Here is a 24272-nt window from a genome sequence, read left to right on the forward strand (position 1 = left end):
ACACACACACACACACACACACACACACACACACACACCAACCTTGCGCTGCCTCGCCCCTGTTGCCACATAATACCTGACAGGGAATGTTGGCTGTACAAAACACAACACTCCTCCTCTCCTCCTCCCCATCCTCCTCCTCCTCCTCCAGTCACTGCTCAGAATAATGGTGACTCTCCAGCAGCATAACAAGCGGGCGAAGTTCCGAAGTAAAGGAATCATGACGAAACGGAGAGAAAAGTCATGCAGGGAGAGCCTGGCAAGGCTGTGGTGGGAGGGAGGGTCAGGGGGAGGATGGGTAGGGGAAGGCTGATCAGCTGACGGCTCCGCGGGGTGGGGTGCGGGGGAGCTGGCGTGTCTGGCAGGGTGCAGGGTTGGGGAGGTGGCGGCGGTGGAGTAGCAAGGGGGAAGGAGAGAGGGGAGTAGCAGGGAGAGGAGGGGTGGTCGTCATCTGGTCGATACACGTAATTGTGTCACAGGCTCCCTACAGTGCCAGAGTGCCAAGTTAAGGGGGCGGGGAGGCCGGGGGGAGGGAAGGGGAATGTTCCACCACGGACGAAGACTTCTCCCTTGGAGGCCTCATGGCACCACGCCCTCCGGTGCAGGGGTCACCCAGCCTAATGCCGCCGCCGCCTCCGTTAGGCACGCCACGAGGGTGATCGGCATTTTGGAGGCGCGGCAGCCGATGAGCGATGGTCGTGCATGGCGTGCCTCCCTGCGATAAAACTTCCTCTTTGATTTCTATTATAAGGCACTATCGGGACTGGCTAAGGCCCTGGTGTTGGCAGCCGGGGCGTCACTGCGTCACCCTCGCCGTAACACAACCCGGGCCAGGAGACATCCACGGTAACATGTGCCTGAATGGTGGCGTGACGCGATGAGCAGCGAGCGTGGCGCTGGTGACGTGGCGGCTAGATAAACCTGATTACTCGACTCGACGCTAAGCTGACGATCGAGTGACGTGGCAGGTAGTTCATGTATACTGAACGTGCCATGCTCACTGCTGAGCAGACCAGGGGTTGGCACGAGGCACGGCTGGGGGCTGAGGACTGAGGGGTTGGGGGGCGTGGGGCAGCCATGAACACCTTTCCAGCGCGGCCGTGGCGGGGAGTGCTAACAGTACTGGCCGGGGAATGTGACGGAGGTCGGTAACTGTGGCGCTGGTAACCACAACCGTAACGGAACCCAGCTACCTCATCACCTTCCCTCCCCGCCGTCTGCCTCAGGACCCACCACGTGGCTGGATAATTTCCCCCTAATCTTGCATGTGCGGAGACTCACAGGCAGCGGCTTGCGCGCATTTCATGTCGTTCTAGAACTTCCATTGCCTTTGCAACGATTTTGAAGCTGAACTCTGAAGCAGCGGACGAGGACGTGTTGCGGGCCACGGCGCCCCTGACGAGGCCTCATGGGGCCATCAGTCGCCAGGAGGACACCGTCACTTTGGAGGTGACAAACAAGGTCGATAAAGTGAGTAATGGCGAGAAGAAAAACTGTCTCTAGAAAGATGCAGTGGCTGCCACCCCAAGATTTGGCAACGCCGCTTCTCATGCGGGAGGGGTGCACCACCACCACCACCACCGCCACCACACGCGTAAAGTGACTGTGTGCAGGGCTGCCACGCAGCCACATCACCTGACGCCGCCTCTCGATCCTTGGTCACCAGGGGAAAAGAGAAGGTCAGAGGCGCAGGAAACGTTAGAGTACCGATCAAGAGGCGAGGGAGGGAAGCAGGAGAAGCAGGAAGGGGAGGCGGGGTCAGTAGCCTCCGCCAGCTGGGCCTTGCCGGCTCCAGCACCGCCCTGCCTCATGGCTCTCCTAACTGCCTTCCGCGCCCCTGGACACTCCCCCTTCCCCAATCCCCCCGCAATGTCTCCTACCCCCATGAACTCCCCTTACGTGTCTCCCCTCGTCTTGCCACCCCGGCCGCCCCGTCAGGATGCCTCCAACCTGCACACAAACACAAAGGAAAGCAGATGAGGTGCCTGAATGCAATCTCGGGACGGCCACGAACTTCACCACGACGGATGTGTACGGAGGCATGAACCGCTGCGAGAGACGACCGTAATTAAGGGCAGGTGGACGTCCCCTTTCTCTTTAGTATGAGGTGATCTACTTCAGGAGGGAGGGAGAGTATCTGGGGAGGTGGGTAGATGACGCTTGATTAGATTAGGGGTGGCCAGGTGGGGGACTGCTGCGCTCGATGCCTGAATGAGGGTCGTGGTGCCTGCAGTGGGGCCTGTTTGGAGCGCCACAGACACGGCTACACTAGCTCGCCCCCGTCCTGCTCCTCCTCCTCCTGCAACTACTACTACTACTACTACTACCACTACTACTACTACTACTACTGCTTCTTGTTATTCTTAAGTTTCTGTTGTGTGTGTGTGTGTGTGTGTGTGTGTGTGTGTGTGTGTGTGTATAGTGTTAATCATCATCTTCGATCATGTGTTGTAGAAAGGTGTTGTTCTGAAACGGTAGACAAAACACACACACACACACACACACACACACACACACACACACACACACACACACACACACACACACACACACACACGCACGCACACAATGGTTGGTCATGGGAGGAGGAAGAGGGGGTAGCTGTGATGGTGGTGGTGATGGTGGTGGTGGTGATAAGGTGGACAAGACCAGTTATCTGCTGACGCCGTAACAGTCAGACACACCTGAGGCTCACACACACACACACACACACACACACACACACACACACACACACACACACACTCGGCATGTATGATGATACAAATGTACGTGTTTACAGTTGTGTGGACACCGACTTCAAATAACTTACACACAAACACACACACACACACACACACACACACACACACACACACACACACACACACACACACACACACACACACGGAAATTTAAAGCTACGCACGAATACATGTCAACGCAGAAAGAGAAAAAAAGACATCATGAAATAAAACCATAAAATATTTTCGGCTACCTCCCTAGTCTCTCTCTCTCTCTCTCTCTCTCTCTCTCACACACACACACACACACACACACACATCATTATTAATTTCTAGCGTCACATGGACTTTACAGTCGTAATGCAACACAACAGCTGACCTTTCCTCTCTCTCTCTCTCTCTCTCTCTCTCTCTCTCTCTCTCTCTCTCTCTCTCTCTCTCTCTCTCTCTCTGTGTGTGTGTGTGTGTGTGTGTGTGTGTGTGTTCAATTCCCGTTACTCTTAGTCTTTTTACACCTCTGATTAATGGATTACGAAGGGAGTGGAGGAAGGGATGGAGGACGGGAAGGGAAGGGGGTGGAGAAGAGGAAGAGAGGGAAACGAAAGGGAGGGGAGAGGGGAAGGCACTACTACGCCGCATTAGTACTTGGCAAGGTCACGATGGATACTTGACAGAGAGAGAGAGAGAGAGAGAGAGAGAGAGAGAGAGAGAGAGAGAGAGAGAGAGAGAGAGAGAGAGAGAGAGAGAGAGAGAGAGAGAGAGAGAGAGAAGTAGTCTCTTTCACCACTTTAAGCAAGCCATTCATCATAACGTTCTTTAATGGTCTGGATGTGATGTGGTGATGTTATGTTATGATGATACACCACGCGGAGAAAGTGCGTGCATGTGTGTGTGTGTTCCCTCTTTTGGAAGGATGTATCGCACGTGGTCTATGTTTACTCTCTCTCTCTCTCTCTCTCTCTCTCTCTCTCTCTCTCTCTCTCTCTCTCTCTCTCTCTCTCTCTCTCTCTCTCTCATCCTGCCCTTCACCTGAACTACACTAATTCTGAACCTTTTATTCTCGTCTTCCTCATCCAGTCTCCTCCCAACTCTCTCTCTCTCTCTCTCTCTCTCTCTCTCTCTCTCTCTCTCTCTCTCTCTCTCTCTCTCTCTCTCTCTCTCTCTCTCTCTCTCTCTCTGACCTTTAGGGTGAGAAAAGGTTACGGTGTACGCGAGAAGGGAGGCGCAGATGTGACCTTGTTTTGTGGCCCAGCTGGAGGAGGAGGAGGAGGAGGAGGAGGAGGAGTTGCTGTTGTTTCTTCGTGTTGCCGTAAGAATAAATAAATAAATAAATATTGCTGTATATGAATTTATCCTTAATTGCGTCAGTTTATTTTTTTATCTGCATTTTTCAGTGAGGGAAGCTGTGAGTAAAGATGATTGGCGGCTTGTGGTGTTCTTAGTGATAATTGTGGTGGTAGTAGTAGTAGTAGTAGTAGCAGTAGGAGGAGGAGGAGGAGGAGGAGGAGGAGGAGGTAGAGAGAGAACCAGCAACAGGTAGTACTGGAATAATATAGAATTAGTTGCCATGTGCGTTTAAGAAATCGTCAATGTAGGTCAGGCTTGTATGTGGAAAGGGAGATAACTACTACAACAACTACTACTACTACTACTACTACTACTACTACTACTACTACTACTACGCATTGGAGGAGGAAAAAAAGTCTCAGTGGGGTTCTATTAACATTATGTAGGACAGGAATGTGATGCAACTCTGGTGTCATGTGTGAGGAAACTGCGCGGACCCCGGAGACGCAAAAACGGGGCAGTAAAAAGTGCAAAACCAGACGAGAGAGAGAGAGAGAGAGAGAGAGAGAGAGAGAGAGAGAGAGAGAGAGAGAGAGAGAGAGAGAGAGAGAGATTAAAATGTCACCAGTACGTTAGTTAGGCTGTCTTCATTTTTGGTTGGAATTTTATTTTGTTGGTGTTGCGAGTCTCTCTCTCTCTCTCTCTCTCTCTCTCTCTCTCTCTCTCTCTCTCTCTCTCTCTCTCTCTCTCTGGGGTGTGAAAGAACGTCTATAATACTCGTACTTTAGTTAAATGCCACGTAAGTAGTGAAAGTGGTCTGAAACTCGCTGCTGAGAGAGAGAGAGAGAGAGAGAGAGAGAGAGAGAGAGAGAGAGAGAGAGAGAGAGAGAGAGGGGTGGGGGGGTTACAGCCATTCATTTCTAATCAATCTAGCAACACAGGGAGACAGTAAAATTATATAACCTACCACAGGAGATAACAAACTTACCACTCACCCTCCCACTCATCCACTCATCCACTCACCACTCACTCACTCACTCACTCACACACCCTATTTAACCCTTTACACGCCCTCTCAACACATTCCCTCCCACGCCCCCGCATCTTGCACGTCCTATTTAACCCTCCACGCCCTCCACGCCCTGCCTATTCACCATCTCACCCTACACACGCCCTATTCACGCCCACACCGGCAGTCTACGCCCTACGCCCACGAGGTTCAGACAGCCCACGCCCTCCTGACCAGTCACCCAAGGAAAACAACAACTACTAGCGAGGCACGACAGGGCGTGGGCGTGGTGTCCTGGGCGGCGGCTCCTTCAGAAAGTCGCAGATCATGTGTGTGTGTGTGTGTGTGTGTGTGTGTGTGTGTGTGTGTGTGTGTGTGTGTGTGTGTGTGTGTGTGTGTGTTTTAAATATTGATAACTTCATATTGCTGCAGCCACTACACCTTTGCTCCTGCTCCTCCTCTTCCTCTTCCTCCTCGTCCCTCACCACCACCACCACCACCACTACCACCACGTGACTAAGGAAGGGGCCAGAGAGGGGAACAGAAGGAAGTAATTTATTAAAGGGATATTAGCAGATGTGGTAAAGCCAACACTGTCCCTCTTCCTCCCCTTCACTCCCCCTCACTCCCTTCCTTTCCTTTCCTCAACCCCTTACCACCTTCACCACTACCACCACCACTAGCACTACCTTCACGCCCTCACTTGCCTCACTCCTCCTTGCAATTAGGCAGGCGTCAAGACAGGTTTGTCGCCCCAAGGGAATACTGAGGTAATCCCGAGGTTCTTCCCCGCGCTGGGCTAAGAGAGAAAGACCGAAGGAAATGCACTAAAATACATAGAGAAAGATTCACATTTGTCTTGCTTGCTTGCGCCATCTCTCTCTCTCTCTCTCTCTCTCTCTCTCTCTCTCTCTCTCTCTCTCTCTCTCTCTCTCTCTCTCTCTCTCTCTCTCTCTCTCTCTCTCTCTCTCTCTCTCTCTCGCTTAATAGTGGTTTGGTAAGATATTGTGGGCATGTTTGGTAGTGGTCCTCCTCCCCCTCTTCCTCCCCCTCTTCCCTCCTCCTCCTCCTCCTCCTCCTCCTCCTCCTCCTCCTCCTCCTCCTCCTCCTCCTCCTCCTCCTCCTCCTCCTCGGCCTACTATCACCACTTCCTTTCTCTTCCTACCTGGTATTCCTCTTCCTTTCTCTTCTCAATATATCTCAAGCACTGACGCAGGTACACTACTATGCTCTCTCTCTCTCTCTCTCTCTCTCTCTCTCTCTCTCTCTCTCTCTCTCTCTCTCTCTCTCTCTCTCTCTCTCTCTCTCTCTCTCTCTCTCTCTCTCTCTCTCTCTCTCTCACCATGAGTGGAGGTAATGAAGAAACATAGAAGAGTAAGGATGAGACGAGACCAAGACAAACGTGACTGATGTAAGGAAGGGGAAGATTGAGAGTATGTACAGGTGTGTTTCCTACATGAGTTTAAGTTATGGGTATTCCTAAGCAAGTGCAGGGGGCTCCAGGTGGATGTAGGTGGGTAGTATACGGGATTGTAAAGGTGTCTAGGTGGGTTTAAAGGAATGGGATGAGTTCAGGTGAGGATTTCAGTTTGGTATAGCCAGGTGGGTTAAAATGGGTTCAGGTGTGTCACGTAAGGTAAAATGTTTTTGTTCCTCGCCACTTTTATCGTATTTTCTCTACGTGGGAAGGGAAGGAGGGGACAAGTGAGCCACACCTGTGTACACCTGGTGTGTGTGTGTGTGTGTGTGTGTGTGTGTGTGTGTGTGTGTGTGTGTGTGTGTGTAGTAAGAACGTACACATTCCCCAAGGTCAGAAAATGTCACCCTCATACATTTACATTTTCTCTACGAAGGTTAATTGATACGTGCTCCTGCCTCGTGTTTACTCCTCCAACCCTCACTGGCGCTCCTCAGTCAAGTACACTGTGTTGTGAAACGTGACCTTCAGTGTCGAAACTTTACCGATTGCTACTTTCTTTTTTTTTTTTTATTATTGAGAAAGTCGGTCTATAAATTAAGTACTGTGCTAACTTGATCATACATCCACGCAATGAACAAACATTCCCGGCGGCTATTTAATTGACATATAAAGCACTACATTCATAATTAATACGTATTGTGTGCGTATATGTATGTATGAGAGTACGAGTGAGTGATTAAATGCGTGCCTTATTGCACACATTATTTAAAAGCACAGGTAGAGGTGAGTCATGCAGTTTAGTGAGTGAGTGAGTGAGTGAGTGAGTGAGTGAGTGAGGGAGTGAACACCTACATACTAACAGTGCAGGTGTACGCGGTCAATGAGTGTGCAGGTGATTACGTTGTTACAGAAGTGTTAAGGTGACGTGGCAGCTACTTAGTGGTGGAGATCATCTGGAGATAAGCCCAGATAAGGAGGCTTAGTGTTATCTCCCTCCTCCTTCTCCTCCTCCTCCTCCTTCAGTAGCTGCGGTAATGCGTCCTTGCTTTTGATTACAACACCTTCCCGAGAGCGTTTCTTATCACGTACCAGATTTGGAGCGTGTATTAATCCAACGCGCTGACGGGGGATTTCCCTTGTGATTTGTGAGCGTGGCATATATATATTAGGGTAATGCTTCATGCTCAGCTTTATTACTCAGGCGTTATCGTTCAGCTGATGATAAATGACGTGTGTTTATATCGTAGGATGCGTGCATGTCTCCTTATTAAACTCGCTGCCCGTATTTCCGTGTTTCATATAATTAGTTTGCGTTTGTATCCTTTCAATTTGATATTATTCTTAAAGTTCCCGAGGTCTTGTCAGTCTTCATTGGCTCGTCACTTATTACTCATGTTTAACTGGTCACTGTTCATCGCGTTTTCTACTGGTCATGTCTTGTCTTGTCTCCATTCGTGTTTTTCCCTTTAAATTCTTCTCGCTTTTCCTCTGATCTTATCTCGTGTAAGTTTCCTTCATTTTCACACGGTTTCCTTGTCGTGTGTGTCTGGTTTCGTTCTCTTTCACACTTTATTTTGCAGCCCCCTCCTCCTCCTCCTCCTCCTCCTCCTCCTCTTCTTCTTTTCTGCTATTTCTTTCCCTCCTTTCTCCAGTTGCAGCCCTCCTCTTCTACACACACACTCTCTTATTCACCTCCACCCACTTTCATTGTCTTTTACGATTTTTGCTTTTTACCTCCCTCCTCCTCCTCCTCCTCCTCCTCCTCCTCCTCGTAGCGTCGTCAAGTCCACCTGTGCTACCTGCGCGGCGTCTGGTCAGGTCATTCACCAAGCCGCTACATTCACCTTGGTTCGACCCCGTAGCTGACACTCACACGGGCGGTGACCTTATGTAAGCCGGTTTTAATGGTAACGGAGTAAGCGGCCGTGTGTTGGGGGGGTAGGGAGAGGGAAGGGAAAGGGGGAGGGGATAGGTGAGGGGAACGAGGGAACAGTCTTGTGGGTGTGTGTAGTCTCAGTCTCTCTCTCTCTCTCTCTCTCTCTCTCTCTCTCTCTCTCTCTCTCTCTCTCTCTCTCTCTCGTCCAATTTTATTATTTTTTTGTTTATAGCTCGGTGAAGTGTCCGACCGAGATAACTGGATAGAAATTGTGTGTGTGTGTGTGTGTGTGTGTGTGTGTGTACATAGTTTTATTGAGGTGTGGCCTAATCTAATTACCTTAACCTTACCTACCTTTACCTAACCAAGCGTAGCCTAACGAGCCGCAACATTAAGATTGCTTCCTGCCCGCCAAGCCAACAGTGATATTGTAATGCACCGCCACTATTTGTTGTTTAAATAACACACGTGCGTCAGGGCAGCTGGTCGAGGTTATTTTTGTCTTGTTTTCCAGTGACTGTATCTTCCCTCCTGCTCTTCGCTCGCTCACGTATTAGTGTGAGTGCTGCTCCGTATTAGTCTGAGTGCTACATTCTTACCTCTTTTCAAATTCTAATCATACATATTGCAAATGTTTTCCTTTTATTTTGCAAATGAATGATAGTGTAATTAATTATATTTTTATCGATTCGTGGATGAGCAAATTTGTTCATTTCCTGATTCCTCATCGCGAAATTTTGGTCTTTTTTACGATTTCTAACATCTTTGCGAACATTTTGGCGTATCCTGCTTTTCCTTTGCGAGAAGCTGACGTGCTCTTTAATTATAAGCCTCTGAATCTCTATACTTCTTTCAATATGTGAGTAAAAAAGTAAATAAATAAAAAAAAATTGGATTATAAGTTTCAATCCTCACTAAATCAACTCTTTTAGTCGCGGGTCTCATTGAATCTCTTGATACATAGTAATCATCCCATTAATTAACCATCTCGGGCGTGTGTTTATTAATTCTCAGTGTGGGCGAGGCAGGATGAAAAAAAGAGATGGTGACCCACATGGCGCATAAAAAGGTTAGCGCCTGCCTGGAACCGCGGCGCTGCCCTGTGGAGGCCCGGCCCTTGAAGAGGCGGCCACAAGCCCAGTTAATGATGTCGCCCTTGGCCACACGACCCCACCCAGCTGCCCTCCGCCCTTACCTGCCTCGCCCCTACACCTGTCCTCCCTCCCATTATTCTAGTCCTCCCCTCTCCCCCTTACCTGTTCCTCTGCCTCTCCCCTACACCTGTTCCATACCTGTTTGTACGCCCTCGCTCTTATCATAACCTTTCCCCTCCCTTTACTATTACTTCCCTTCCTTCAGGCTTCCCCCACCAATTCCCTACCTTTCCTCCTCTTTACTCCAACTTTTATCTCCCATTTTCTTCCATCCCTTATCCTGACCTCTGCCTCTCAGCTTCCTCTATTCTTTATTATCTTCCTGCTTCTACCTTATATCCTCATCTAACCTCCACCTCTTCCCTTACCCTTTATCTGCCTCCTCCTCCTCCTCCTCCTCCTCCTTCTCCTCCTCCTCCTCCAACCTCTCTATTCTTATATATCTTTTACCTGTCCTCTGGCTAGCCGTGCACCTGTGTCCTATGCTCACCTGGCTCTCACCTCGCTCTTACCTGTCCGCCCCGCCTTGTCTCGCCCCGCCCTGCTCTCCCCTCTCCTCTCCTCCTCTCTCTGCCCCTCCCCACTGCGCCTCCCTTTCCTCGCTCACACATTAAAGTTCCCCTTGCTCCCTTTATCAGTCCCGGTCCTGCCTCTCTCTCTCTCTCTCTCTCTCTCTCTCTCTCTCTCTCTCTCTCTCTCTCTCTCTCTCTCTCTCTCTCTCTCTGCTATATTTTTTTCTCCTTTATTATTACCTTGTTTTCACTTTTGTATTGATTTAATGTTCCTTAGTGGCATTTTGTTGTTTTGCTGTTGATTTCTTGATTGTTTTCATTCTTTATTTACACATTGTTTTGTATGTTTAATGCTTGAAAGAATCTAATCGTTTTACATTTTCTCGTAGTGTTTTTTTTTATCAATTTTTCTGCTTCGCCTGAGTTGTTTTTATTTTTATTTGTAAAGTTTAGTTGACTTTTCATTTTTTTTTTCGTTTATTTTTCACTGATTTTTTTTTTTTTCGCACCGACTTCATCTTTCTCTTTTTCAGTTATCGTTTTCACCTTTCTGGCTGTTCATTTATTGACTTTCGTGCGCGTTTTTCTTAAATCTTAATAATTTCAGTTGATTTTTAAATTTGCTCTCAGATCGGTATAACTTAAAAACTAGATCTTTTATCTTTTTCTTTACCTTCACATTCTAAATATATATTTTCCCATGTGTTTGTTCTTATATTCTGTTCATTCTTTTGAATTTTCAATAATGTATTCTTTTATCGACCTAATAACTTATTTTACGCCCTTGCCCTTACTTCGTTCGCCTTTAATTTAGATTCTCTTTAAACCTTCGTATTGAATTATCATGTTATTTTTTCCTCCGAAACCTTTATATTCAACTTTGCCACGTCCTAAATGCCTTTATTAAACTTCCTGGCTGATGTCCCTGTCACCAGTAGTCAATCTTTTTTGTGTCTGTGTGTCCGTGGCTCGCCAGTTGTCCTAAAATTCCTAACCTTTGCTGGGTTCGCTTCTCGCTGACCTTTTGACTCCGTTGAATCGTCCATTAATATTTAAAGGAAAAAACAGTGTCTCGTGTGTGAGGCGGGAGGGGGAGAGGTGAGGAGAGGAGAGGAGAGGAGAGGAGAGGAGAGGAGAGGGAGTAGTCTCTCTCTCTCTCTCTCTCTCTCTCTCTCTCTCTCTCTCTCTCTCTCTCTCTCTCTCTCTCTCTCTCTCTCTCTCTCTCTCTCTCTCTCTCTCTGTGTGTGTGTGTGTGTGTGTGTGTAGTTAGTGAGGTAAAAACCATCACCATTGCACACACACATACACACACACACACACACACACACACACACACACACACACACACACACACACACACACACACACACACACACGTTCCTATACTATATGTGACCTTGTGTGGGACATGGAAGAGGAGGAGGAGGAGTAGATGATAACAAGGGTGAACTGTCTAAGGGTTATGATATTAGCTAAGGATATATGAAGTTGTGTGTAAGGGTTTAGTTGGGACACCTGGACGGATGGGGCTGTGGAGAGGCTGAAGGGGTGGTGTAAGGGGTGAAGGGGTGAGAGAATTAGAGTAAACGAGTACAGGTGTTGATCGTTCATCAATAATTCATTTATTTTATGTTAATTTAGGGCAGGGGATTGTAATCTCTCTCTCTCTCTCTCTCTCTCTCTCTCTCTCTCTCTCTCTCTCTCTCTCTCTCTCTCTCTCTCTCTTTCTCTTTCTCTCTGCCACACGTGTGAAATCAGAACACTTGTGATGCATTCATGTATATTCGTGTACGTACACACCCACCTACCCATCCACACACACACACACACACACACACGCACACATCGTATTCCAAGCGATTTACGGGGAGCAAGAGAGTGAAGAGAGTAGAAATAAGAAAGAAGAAAAAAGGGAAGACAAAGATGAAGATGGTAAGACAGGAAGGAGGAAAGGAAAATTAGGCAAATCCTGAATAACACAATAATTACACGGCAGACCAAGAACATCGTGATATCTGACTTGCCTCACCTTCACTATTTTAATTACACGGAAATGTTTGTTCTCTCATGTTTTATAGACGCTGTTTTTACACTAATCTTTCTTCGTTAAATAATGTTTCGTTTATTTTCAATATTTTTTTTCTCATTCTTGCATTTTCTGTTCTCCACTTTCTCCTCGTTCATCATACTCTCTTTCGTCATTCTTTCTGTTCTCTTTTTTTTTCTCTCTCCTCATTCGTCTTTCTTATTCCTACTTGTCCTCATTCGTTATGTCTCTCCATCACTCATATTTTAACTTGTGCTCCTTTCTTCCCAATTCTTTCTCCCTTACTCGTTTGCTCACTCTTTGCCCTCCTTCCTCTTGTCCTTTCATTCCTTCCAATCCTTTTCTTCTGCCTTACTCACTCTTCCTCCTTCTACCCTACCCTGTCCTACCCTTTCTTTATAATCCTTTCTCTCTTCCTTTCCTTTACTCACCCTTCTACCTCCCTCCAACCTTACCCTACCCTGTCCATCCTTTCCTACCTCTCCCCCCTCCCTCCTCTCCTTCCTTCCTCTTAAGCACAAATTTGAGGTTAAGACTCTTCTCACGAAACACTTGAAGATTTGAACATGGACAGGTTACTGACAAACGTCTCACTTAAAACACTTGGACGGAGAAACGCGCAGCTGATATCACGTCACTCCTCACCCACCCACCCATTCACCCACACCCATAACCCTGACACGATTCACACCGCCACTACCCGCCCGCCCACCCTCTTAAACACCGCCCACATCCTGTCTTGTACCACACACAGTCCGCGCCCTTTAAATACACACACACACACACACACACACACACACACACACACACACACACACACACACACACACACACACACATACACTAAAGAGCCAGTGCCCTCCTCCTCCTCCTCTCCCTTCGTCTTGCCGCTATCTCAGTAGTGTATCTTGAATGTAGGGCACCAGTGGCTTGGTGTGGGTTTAAGTCAGGGCCCAAGGGAGGCTTAAGACTAGGGTTAGACTGCGGAGGATGTGGAAGAGTAGGAGGGAGTGGTATGGTGGTGGTGGTGGTGGTGGTGGTGAAGTGTTTAATTCTAGACAGAAATTTTTATTATTTTGTTCTTCCTTCCGGTGCATCTCCATCACCATCATCATCATCATCATCATCATCATCATCATCATCATCATCATCATCATCTTCTTCACTATCTCTGCGTACTTTTGAATCAGAAACACACACACACACACACACACACACACACACACACACACACACACACACACACACACACAGACACACACACGAGATAAAATCACCACAATTCGGAATGAGAAGCCGAGAAATCAATGAGTGATCTGATTGGATGAAGACGATGAAACAAGGGCTGTGATTGGTTGAGGCCGAGGAGTCAGTCACGGTGATTGGACAGAGAGGTAGCTTGCTATTGTCTGTGTGAGAACCAGGACACGAGGAAGAGAGAGAGAGAGAGAGAGAGAGAGAGAGAGAGAGAGAGAGAGAGAGAGAGAGAGAGAGAGAGAGAGAGAAGTGTGAAAGACCTGGCCTCATTCTCAAGCCGCTCCCTTAACTAGTACATAACAAACAAGAACAAAAGAGGAAAATAGGAAATAAAATGATGAAGACAGTAGAGTGATGAAAGAAAGGAAGGAAAACGTGATGTAACGCAACGGAAAGTTAAGAGAACATAATGAAGTAAATAACTTTGGCTTCGCAAATAAGTGAGGAAAAAAACAGCTTACGAAGGAAAATAATGGCATGTAAATTAAAATTACTCTTTAGATAGACGAGTGTGTGTGTGTGTATGTGTGTGTGTGTGTGTGTGTGTGTGTCCAGGATGTTTTGTTGTTTTTTCAATAAATTTTTCCACAGTAAAGCAAATATGAAGAAAATGATTGGGTAAGCGGAATTTTTTTTTTTATCTTTTCTTTGTTGAGGAGGAAGTGCGCTGATAAAGAAAAAAATAATAAAAAAAAAAAAAAAAAAAACAAACAAACTCCAGATAAGATCACGGCAATTACCTGAGTAAAGGTATGAACTGAAATACGGGTAGAGAAAAAGAAGAAAACTAATACGAATTTCTCCTCCTCCTCCTTCTCCTCCATGCCTCCTCTACGTAACACTTGTGGCGGTCAGTTTACTTATGATCAATTGAATTCCGGATGCGCAAGTGTTCGCTATGTGTGTTTGTGTGCGTGTGTGTACAGTTATCAAATATGACGCATCTCTCTCTCTCTCTCTCTCTCTCTCTCTCTCTCTCTCTCTCTCTCTCTCTCTCTCTCTCTCTCTCTCTCTCTCTCTCTCTCTCTCTCTCTCTCTCTCTCTCTCATTGCCCCATCCCCCATTCCTCATTAAACCAGTCATACACACACTCATCCAGCTTATCTCCTCCTATCACACCAATCCCATTTTTGTCCGATCATTTCCTTTTCCAGGTTTGCTTCACTTGTTTACTCGCTGCCTTGCCGTGGAGGGTCACCTTGATGCACCTGCTGTCCGTTAATCACACCTTGTTGCCGGGTGGAAGACGTGGAGGGGCGGGAGAGGCGCTGGGAAGATGGAAGGGATGGGAGGGGAGCTAAAGGATGGGACAGAGAGGAGGTGGAGGAGGAGAGATGCAAGGTTGTGGGATGGGGAGGTGAAGAAAGAGACAGAAGGTGGAGGAGGAGAAATGCAAGGTGGAAGAAGGAGAGAAGGATGAAGGAGGAGATAGAGAAGTGATAGGATGATTATAAAGCGTCGAAAACATGTGAATAACGCAACAGAAAGTGTGGAAAAGAGGCCACGACAGAGGGAAGTGGAGTGTTACTAGTGGATAACGTGCAGTGACAGGAGACAAGAGATGAGAGAGAGAGAGAGAGAGAGAGAGAGAGAGAGAGAGAGAGAGAGAGAGAGAGAGAGAGAGAGAGAGAGAGAGAGAGAGAGAGAGGAAGAGAAGGTAAAGAGAAGAGATGATTAGAGAGTAAGAAAGAAAGAAAAATTCTCTCTCTCTCTCTCTCACACACACACACACACACACACACACACACACACACACACACACACACACACACACACACACACACACACACACAAAACTAAATTATTTCTTTAATCCGTCTTGACATGAAGCGTGACCTTGGACTCTCCTCCTCCTCCTCCTCCTCCTCCTACTCACACCCAGAGCAGAGAGAGAGAGAGAGAGAGAGAGAGAGAGAGAGAGAGAGAGAGAGAGAGAGAGAGAGAGAGAGAGAGAGAGGGGGGAGAGACCTTTTATAGTATTGTACCTACCTTTTACAGCATAGTAGTGTAAAGGTAAAGGAAAAAGCTTACAGGTAGAAGAGAGGTTTAAAGGGCAGGTGAAGAGGACAGGTGTAGTGGGAAGTGACGTAAGGTATGGGAAGGGAAGGCAAGGGAAGGCTGAGTAAGGTAAAGAGGATGTGAGGGAGGGATAAGAAACATCACAAGAGGAGGAGGAGAAGGAGGAGGAGGAGGAGGAGGAGGAGGAGGAGGAGGAAGATAAACGAAACCCGTGTCTGTGTGTGTGTGTGTGTGTGTGTGTGTGTTCTGGTTCTTGTTGTGTAGTGGAGACAGCGACAGCTCTTCCAACCTGTTACACAATCGATATTGGTGAATGGAATAACTGGAGGGAGGGAGCGAAGGGAAGGAAAGGGAAGGGAAGACAATGAAGGGGGGAAGAGAGAGAGAGAGAGAGAGAGAGAGAGAGAGAGAGAGAGAGAGAGAGAGAGAGAGAGAGAGAGAGAGAGAGAGAGAGAGAGAGAGCAGTGGTATGTACGCAGATAGCAAGGGAAGGAGTATTGAGAGGAAGGGAGAGGGAGAGGGCGGAGCAGGGAGGGGTCGTAAGGAGGGAGGGGATGAAGGGCGATGGAGATACTGTGTTGCCTAACCACTGCTAAGTGTCCCAAAGTTACTTACGTCATGCATTATATAACCAGGTCATGACGTGAGGGCAGTTTTATCATTCTAGAACCTGGCAAATCATTCCTTCCCTTCCCCGCCGCCGATTAAGACTGGATACGTCAAATCACATTCACCGCTGCACACTCACGCACGCACGCACATACACAAATACAATACACGGAATACAGTGAAGAAAAAAAGTAAAAAATGCTTGTGTTGTATTTGTACCGAGTCGTGCCCACGTGCCATTTAGTTTCTTTTTTTCTTCTTTTTTGTTACGTGCAGGTCAGGGAATGAGAGGGAGATAAAAAAATGTAGGTTACTCATGTCTTTGAACTGCGAGAAATGCGTATGTTTTTTTTTATTTTCCATTTTGTTTTCGTTTGTTTATTTTTGCATTCATTTTTACTGCCTTGCGCCCTCCTCCTCCTCCTCCTCCTCTTCCTCCTACGCTTTCTCCTCCTCCTCCTCCTCCTCCTCCTTCCCTTTTCCTCTAACCTTATTTTACTCCCCTCGCTCTCACTCTTATCTCTTCCCATTTAACTCCTCTTCTTCCTCCTCTTCCTCCTCCTCCTCTTTTTCCTTTCTCCTCCTCCTCATTATACTCTCCTAGTTTTCACTCTTATCTTCTTCATTTTAGTGCTTTTTTTCCTACTCCTCCTCCTCCTCCTCCTCCTCCTCCACCATGACACACATTCATGGGCTTGGTCACTTGTGTCTCATTATGCACCATCACGTCACGAAGATGGCGCCCTCCCCTTCCCCCTCTCTTCCCCTGCCCCTCCCCTCTCTTTCCCTTCCTCCCTCCCTCCCTCCCTCCAGTGTCAGGATCTTGTCACCACTTCTTCACTTGTCATGCAAGCAGTCTCTCTCTCTCTCTCTCTCTCTCTCTCTCTCTCTCTCTCTCTCTCTCTCTCTCTCTCTCTCTCTCTCTCTCTCTCTCTCTCTCTCTCTCTCTCTCTCTATCCTTATAAGGAATTCCAATAACTCACTCGCAGTGCGTTACTTGATACGTTGACGGATTGCTCAAGCGTGAGAAATATGTACAAGTTTTTCTTACACACACACACACACACACACACACACACACACACACACACACACACACACACACACACACACACACACTTTATTCATTCTGGTTTATTTAGTTATTTTTTTCCCATCAGTAATTGTGTTTATTAAAAATTCCTGTGATAATTTCTCTCTCTCTCTCTCTCTCTCTCTCTCTCTCTCTCTCTCTCTCTCTCTCTCTCTCTCTCTCTCTCTCTCTCCCTCTCCATTGCGTCACCCGGGGTTTTTCCAGGATCAGTGGCAGCATCAGCATCACCAACTCGAGCAGTCTTCCCTCCCCTCACTGGCCTCTGCTTCTCCCCTTCGCTTCCCTCATTCCCCCTTCTCCTCCTCCTCATCCTCCTCCTCATCATAACCCCGCCATCCTCTGTCCTTTTAACCTTCTCATCTCGTCTTCTCTCTTTTTAACCTCTTATCGCTGCCTCCTCCCATCTTCACTTTCTTTTTTTTAACATTTCTTCCTCCTTGTATTTTCTTCATTTCCTTAACCTTGTCATTATTTCCCCTCATCCTCTTTTTTTCTCCCCTATAATCTTCTCTTCCACCTGCAGTTCCTCACAATATATTCCTCCCTATCAAGTCTTCCCTCCTACTCCCCCACTTCTCTTCCTCGTTTCTCCGTCTATCTCTCCCTCCCTCCCACAGACACATCCTCCTTGTATTCTCGCCTTCCTTTAATATTCCCTCATTATCTCCTCCTCTATCTTCCACCTCTTATTCCTCACAACATATCCTTCCCTATCAAACCTTTCCTCCTACTCTTCCACCTCCACCTCCCTTCCACCACCTCCCTCTCTTTCTCTCCCCCCTTCAGACACATCGAGGACACTACGGGATACACCCAGAGGGAGGCTCCGCGTAATACAATACCCTGGGGTGTATTGTAGGTGGGGGCGTGCCCTGCTAACGCCCCGCCGCCGCCGCCGCTACGGGGGCCTCGCTGGGGGTAGGGGAAGGGAGGATAAGGGACCTAGGGCGATGTTGCGAGACCTCTAGGGATGGATGCGCTACATGAGAGAGAGAGAGAGAGAGAGAGAGAGAGAGAGAGAGAGAGAGAGAGAGAGAGAGAGAGAGAGAGAGAGAGAGAGAGAGAGAGAGAGAGAGACTATTCCTCTCATCACACCATAAAGTCCAATATCCTAATGGTTCCCCAGACCAGAATGGACCATATTGAGGGGCGATACAGAGTGAAGTTCATCTCCTATTTGCATATTCATCTCCCCACTCCTTTCTCTCCCTCCTCTCCCTCTCCCTCTGTCCGTGTCCTTGTTTGTCCATCTGAATGTTTATCTGTCCCTGTGTTTACCTCTGGCTATAATAGTGATGGCATGAAATGGTTCTTACTGTCGGAGAGAGAGAGAGAGAGAGAGAGAGAGAGAGAGAGAGAGAGAGAGAGAGAGAGAGAGAGAGAGAGAGAGAGAGAGAGAGAGAAGCCACACACGTATCGCAAGGTCGTGAAGAAGCACCTGTTCCATACCTGTCATAAAAAGAATCCCTCCCCACACCTGACTGGTTGGATGATTGCGTCACCACCACCACCGAACTGATAGCGAGAGAGAGAGAGAGAGAGAGAGAGAGAGAGAGAGAGAGAGAGAGAGAGAGAGAGAGAGAGAGAGAGAGAGAGAGAGAGAGAGAGAGAGAGAGAGAGAGAGAGAGAGAGAGAGAGAGCAGTCTTTTAAATCCATGCAATATACCAACGCTACGCTATTATTTTCAGCCAACACATTTAGCTCTATTAACTCTCTCGGCTTTTATTCCCACTCGTCCCGTGTAGATAATCTTTTTTAACCAGCAAGTGGAAACTAATGAGGGATCATTGGAGGAGATTTACAAGATTGGTTCGCTAGCTTCCCATCCTCTTCTTTACCCTCCCCTCTTCCTCTGGTCGCCTAGGGAGGGACTGGGAGTGGGGAAGGGGGAAGAAAGGGAGGGAGAAGTATCGAAGATCTATAGTGTGGCTTACACGGCCTTCCTTCACCTCCCTACCCCCCACCAGAACCCCCTCCCAGATACCCTCCTTAGGCCCCTGACATGGACATTGAACCACAGACGAACGGACAGACAGACAGATAGGGAGGGACGGTAAATACTCCACCAGACTTACATACAGACAGACAAAGGTAGGGCGTGATATACATATTATACACACAGCTGACCTACTTCTCGGCGTAAACAATACATATGAGGACAGGTAGATGACCCAATGACAGGAAGGAGAGAGAGAGAGAGAGAGAGAGAGAGAGAGAGAGAGAGAGAGAGAGAGAGAGAGAGAGAGAGAGAGAGAGAGAGAGAGAGAGGTATACTGTCAGTGGAAACTCCCTTCCTCTTCCCCTTACCTGGCAGTAACCTAACCTAACGTAACTTAATCTAACGTAACCTAGCCTTACATGACCTAACCCATCCTGACGCGATTCCGTGGAAGGTGGAAGGAGGAAAAGGCAAAGGGAGAATGTGTGGTAGGTAGGCAGGCCAGCAGCAAGGTAAAGGGGAAGAGGGAGAGGAGGAGGAGAAGGCACACTCAACGCTCTCTTCGGCTTTAAACTCAGTCTTGCCTTCCCGATTAATAAGAGAAAAATGTGTTCCGACTTGGTGATGCTTGTCTAAATATAGCTTTAGGTGTAATTTTATCTAAACCTGTCCACACTACTGCTACTACTACTACTACTACTACTACTACTACTACTACTACTACTACTACTACTACTACTACGTCTCCACCAACACTACTACTCCATAAGTACCTTTCACTACTACTACTACTTCTACTACTACTACTACTACTACTACTACTACTACTACTACTACTACTACTACTACCACTGTACCACCCGGAAGCCTAGATACGAGTGACCCTTATGTGGTAACCTTAATAGGGTGAGTTTGGCTTCCCTTCCCCCTTAGTAAGACGGTGACTGACAGACAGACACCAGTTAGAACAAACAGTTACCTCTCCCCTTCAGCCTCCTGCCCTCTTTCTCCCCCCTCCCTGCACTTCCCCATAACCCCATTACCTTCCTCTCACGCGCCTCTCAACTCCATAGGATTACAAACCCCCTTTCCCAAACCCATCGATCTACACCCCTTCCTTCTCCGTTAACCTAACTAGCCTTCCCTCCCTTACTCAGCCTACTTGTCGTCCTGCCCTACTCACCATAGTCTTACCTAAATACTCACTATCGTCACCACGCCTAGGTCTTCCCATGACATCCCATCCATTACCCTTTTTTTTTTTTCACGGAATCTTTAAGAGCTTTATTTTTTTCCCTCTCCCCTATTACCTTTCACTCAAAAAACACCGTATCCTCCCTTACAGTTTTCCCTTACTCTGTTCCCTGACTTTTAACCACCTCTTACCCTCCTCCCACTCCCCCTCCTCCACCTCCTCCTGCTCCTGCTCCGTGCCTGTAGCCAGCTGACGCCCCCACACACCGGTCTGCAGGCCGTGTGTGTCTCTAAGGACCTCTTGTCTAATGGAGTTAAGTAATTAAATAACAGTTGATTGGACACTCGTGAGCGCTTGGATGGGGGGCGAGGCGGCGGGGACGTCCTCTTCTTGTAAATAGTTTGGATAGTTGACCGGGAGGAGGAGGAGGAGGAGGAGGAGGAGGAGGAGGAGGAGGAGGAGGAGGAGGAGGAGGAGGAGGAGGAGGAGGAGGAGGAGAAGAAGAAGAAGAAGAAGAAGAAGAAGGAGGAGGAGGTTCAGGGGGAGGGGAAAGGGCAGGAGGACGAACGGTAGCTGGTGTTGGTGATGTTATTGGTGGTGAAGGTCGCTGGTGTGTATTTATGGTGTGTATTTATGGTGTGTGTGTGTGTGTGTGTGTGTGTGTGTGTGTGTGTGTGTGTGTGTCGTGAAGGAATACTGTGGTGGCGGTGTGCTGTGGCTGGCTGTGGTAATATTAGAGGCTTAACGACGGCAATTAAGCGAGTGTGGGAATTAGCAGTGGCAGGTGAGGGAGTGGAAGGCGGGCGGGGAGGGGAAGGGTGGGAGTGGAGACGGTGTGTTAAGTGCGCGGGTGTAGGCGCGGTGTGTGTTGTAGGTACCGTAGTGTGGAGTGTGTCGGGGAGTAACGGAGTGCTGTGTGTGTGTGGGGGGGATGATGTTACTGACATATGTACTCGTACTACTTGATACGTACATGTGTGTGTGTGTGTGTGTGTGTGTGTGTGTGTGTGTGAGTGATGCAAGTGTTTGGTGTAGGGCCAGAGGGCTTGACGTGGCACCAGGACCACACCCACTTCCTCCCCCTCCTCTCTCTCCCCCCTCATCGTTGGCACTCTTCCCCCTCACTCTTCCTTTCCCCTCTGTTTACCTCTCTCCCCTCTAGGCTGTGCTTCGCCTCCTAACTTCTTGCCTCTCTCTCTCTCTCTCTCTCTCTCTCTCTCTCTCTCTCTCTCTCTCTCTCTCTCTCTCTCTCTCTCTCTCTCTCTCTCTTTCAGAATTGCGTTCATTAACATTTTGGAGAATCTTTTTTGATGTCTACCTTCAACAGTACTTCCTCCTCCCCCTTCTCCATTCCCTCAACTCCCTCCACCCCCTCCCCTTTCCCTCCCTTTCCCCCTCTCCCTTCCCATTGCCAACCATTTCCATTTCCCATTATTACCCTCGTCAGGCTCGTGTCAGGAGTAGATGGAAATTGGGGACACAGGAAAAGGGGGAAATTATACTAAGACGTCTCTCTCTCTCTCTCTCTCTCTCTCTCTCTCTCTCTCTCTCTCTCTCTCTCTCTCTCTCTCTCTCTCTCTCTCTCTCTCTAATACTCAGCGACCTTTGGCTTCCTCATGTATCGCTTACTACACATTTTTTCTTTATCCGTTTTCTATTCTACTTTGGTTCCCTTGTTTCTCTCTCTCTCTCTCTCTCTCTCTCTCTCTCTCTCTCTCTCTCTCTCTCTCTCTCTCTCTCTCTCTCTCTCTCTCTCAGAGCTTCTCGGGATTTTCTTTTCGTTTCACTTCGTTGTGGCTAAAAAAAAAACCATTTGACTTCGTACATAAATAGCCAGCGAGTGTTAGTGACACGAGGTCCATAAAGTTTTATACGTAAAAAATACATTTACGTATGCATACCAAATGGTTTTTAAGCCTCTCTCTCTCTCTCTCTCTCTCTCTCTCTCTCTCTCTCTCTCTCTCTCTCTCTCTCTCTCTCTCTCTCTCAATTGGAGTTTTTTATTACTTTTTTTTATTTATCCTACAGCTCTTAACACATGACTGGGATTTTAAAATGAGTGGACTGTATCACATTTTTATTTTTTTTATTTATTTATTTTTTGTTCTGCCAAAGGATATGTAAAAAAACAGGAGGGGGGCGGTGGGGGGAAGGGTAGTGGATAACTCATGGTTTCTCGTACATATTCTATTTACTTTTTTTCTTCCTCTTATGCTAACTTGAGTTCCTGGCTCTTGGCTCGCTGCCGCCCCTCCTGTTGTCACCTTAGAGAGGAATGTGGAAAGGATCACCCTCGAAATGGCCTGTGTGCACATTATTATTATTATCCTCCTTCATTAATGAACTTTTGAGAGGAAGAAGGTTAAGTAACATGCAAGTAGGACACAGGTGCTGAGAGAGAGAGAGAGAGAGAGAGAGAGAGAGAGAGAGAGAGAGAGAGAGAGAGAGAGAGAGAGAGAGAGAGAGAGAGAGAGAGAGAGAGCAACAGGGCCGAAAGGATAAGGCAGCCGTAAAATTAGGTCGCGTTACAAATTAGATGGAAACTCTGACGATTGAGGAAAGTTTACCACATCATTGAATCAGGGACGTGAATTCTGGCTGTGGGAATTAAAAGCAGGCAGGCGGAGAGGCAGGCGGACAGGCAGGGGGAGGAGGCAGGCAGGCACCGGTCGGGCGTGGAGCGAATTACACTACAGCACTACACTCGACATTGCGAAAATAACACTGATGAAAATGATACCGAAAGAAGCAAAGCGTAACGGAACTGAATAAAAGAGATACGAAAATATGCAACAGTAATGATAATACCAGCAAGGAACTTAGAGACACGGGTGTAAATGTACGTGGAATATGTAATACCTCGGATGCAAAGAGTGATGGGATGGTAGCAGAGGCGAAAAGAGGTTTATACTTAGCGAAAACAGCCACGGGCATTCATGCCAACACACACACACACACACACACACACACACACACACACACACACACACACACACACACACACACACACACAGTAATTCTTGAAAATACCACCATTGACAAATTCCTCAGGCTCGCTCTCAAACACACACACACACACACACACACACACACACACACACACACACACACACACACACACACACACACACAATTAAGAAGCACAGCGGGGGAGAAGGAAGTGAGATAGCAACAAACTACAACTCCTACTTCTGCTTGGAAGAGTTTGATACGAACCTACGAGTTGGTTCCAAATAATAAGATACGACGGGCGACCAAACTACAGACAAACAGATAGACAGGCGGCGACAGACACACTGGATAAGCAAATAAAGTAGTCAGTGGTGTATTTACCTTGTGGTCCCGTGGTTCTCGCGTGGCTGAGGTGTGCAGCTCTGGGTGCCGTGGTAAGCCGTAGTACCAGTTGTAGGTAGCAGTAGTTGCAGTAATAATGCTTGCAGAGTAGCTGGTGTAATAGTGGTTGTGGTAATTGTGGTGATGGCTTCTTGTGTTTGTGGTAGTGGTTGTATTTGTTGTGGTGGTGGTAGTGGTGGTGGTGAGTGGAGAGTCAGCTGATGGAGAGTTTGGTCCGCATTAGTACCACGGTGGTGGTGGTTGTAGTTGTGGTTGTTGATCACTATACCGGCGCAGGGCAGGAACAATGGTACTCAACGAAGCTTTAAAAAAAAATGTAAAAAAAAATGCTTTCAGGTTGTTGGTTCTGGCTGCGGTATGAGACTGCCTCTCTCAATCTTTCTCTCTCTCGCTCGCACGCGGCTGAGAGCTGCTGCTGGTCCCTCGCACTGGGTCGCCCCTTCACGGACTGCGGCCCGCGCCAGCTGCTCCCTCCATAAATGTTGAGGCGCGCATCAGTGACGTCACGGCGAAACGTTGACGCCTGCTCTTAACTCCAACGGATTTTCTCCTTTCTCGTCTACTGCCTCCCTTCCCGGGGCCTTTCTCATCCCAGTCCCCCAGTCTGATAGAGGACACCGCTGGGGCACTGCGGGTGTGGTACTGTTCGAGGTGATTTGAGGTGTAGTGGTAGAGTTTGCTAGAAGCTGCGGGTCAACATCCCTCACTACACCTGTGACGTCACACCAGCAGTACTCTATCAATGAAATCTTGGTGACGGCAAACTTACACTGCCAG

At 47.8% G+C, this 24272-nt stretch overlaps 1 protein-coding gene across 1 annotated transcript in view; it reads right to left on the reverse strand.

Annotated features, from left to right (window-relative positions):
- Positions 1-23959, reverse strand: part of LOC135105823 (protein Tob1-like) — a 72848-nt gene extending 48889 nt beyond the window's left edge. Inside the window, 1 exon segment of the mRNA XM_064014425.1 lies at positions 23475-23959. The gene's annotated coding sequence lies outside the window, so the exon portion shown is untranslated.
- Positions 23960-24272: the final 313 nt, after the last annotated feature.

The sequence above is a fragment of the Scylla paramamosain genome, chromosome 12 (genome assembly GCF_035594125.1).
Source record: "Scylla paramamosain isolate STU-SP2022 chromosome 12, ASM3559412v1, whole genome shotgun sequence".
Classification (NCBI taxonomy): Eukaryota; Metazoa; Arthropoda; class Malacostraca; order Decapoda; family Portunidae; genus Scylla; species Scylla paramamosain.